Source organism: Orycteropus afer, unplaced genomic scaffold (assembly GCF_000298275.1).
Source record: "Orycteropus afer afer isolate SDZICR_OR568_19922 unplaced genomic scaffold, OryAfe1.0 scaffold01717, whole genome shotgun sequence".
Taxonomy (NCBI): Eukaryota; Metazoa; Chordata; class Mammalia; order Tubulidentata; family Orycteropodidae; genus Orycteropus; species Orycteropus afer.
Window position 1 is genome coordinate 8,727 of NW_006923304.1, and position 1,210 is coordinate 9,936.

The following is a 1,210-nucleotide window of genomic DNA, read 5'->3' on the forward strand; positions in this document are numbered from 1 at the left end:
GAGACGGGCCAGGCGTGGGCTCCTGTGGAAGGCCCCGAGAGCGCTGGTTCCTGGTGCAGCCCCCACACACCCGCTCCTACGGGGGGCTCAGGCCCCACACACCCGCTCCTACGGGAGGCTGCAGCCACTCCCGGGCCAAGGGACCGTGCCGCTCTGCTCTGAAGTACAGACGCGAGAGCAAGGCCTGACGACGGTATTCCAGACATAAGCCAGCAGACACCCCTGGCGCACGACGGTGCCGCCCTGCTGCGTGTGGGGCAGCGTCTCAGAGAATGGCCACGGCAGGGAGCAGCAGCCTCAGGAGCCACGGCGGGGCGCGGGGCTTCCTGTTGCAAGTCCTCGAGTCGGCTTTCAGCTCCGAGCGGCCCCAGGGGACAGGGCAGAACCGCCTGCAGGGTTTTCTAGGCTGTCACCCTGCCCAGCTGACGGCCGGGTCTTTGTCCTCTGGAGCCAAGGCGGGGTCTGAACTGCTGGTGTTTCGGTGAACGGCTGAGCTCTCACCACGACGCCACCCGGGCCCCTTCAGAGCAGGCACAGGCCACAGTGGCGCGTTTCCTCCGGGAAATGACCGGCGTGCTGGTTCCATTGTGTGGCAGCTGGGCTGGGCCTGGCTGAGTGGCTGGGCAGCTGGATGCAGTATCCCCGTGAGGAGACTGGCAGTCAGCTTCATGGTGGGATCTACCACAAGCAGCTGAGTAGCTGCCTCTGGGATGTGGTCTGCTTCCTGTGTAGAAGGAGAAGCCTTGGGGATGGTCTCTAGCCTGTGGCACGCTTGGACCCTGCATGTAGCCGTGTCATTGCTCAGCAGCCTGCCGTGCTCTGCCGACCTTGGGACTTACAATGGACTTAAGTGAATGGCTTGCCGTGTGGTTTGGTAACATCGGGACTGTGCCTTTTGACTTGTCAGCCTTGGGCTTGTCAGCCTCAGCAGCCAGCGGCTGTCTGAGTGAAGAAAGGCCTCTGGCTCCAGCTGTACCCCGACAAGCTGTGCTGCCTCATCCCTCAGACACGCGCCCACACACCCGCCGGCTTCGTAGACTGGCGCCCAGGGACTACGTACACGGCAGTCTCCTGGGAAACAGCAGGTGCCCTACAGGTGGATGGCTGGGCTTCCCACGTCAAAGCAAGAGCGTCTCACAGGTGAGGCCCTGTGCTCATCAGAGGCGGGACCAGGGCCAGAGCCCGCGGCTCCGGTCCCAGTCCTGCAGCC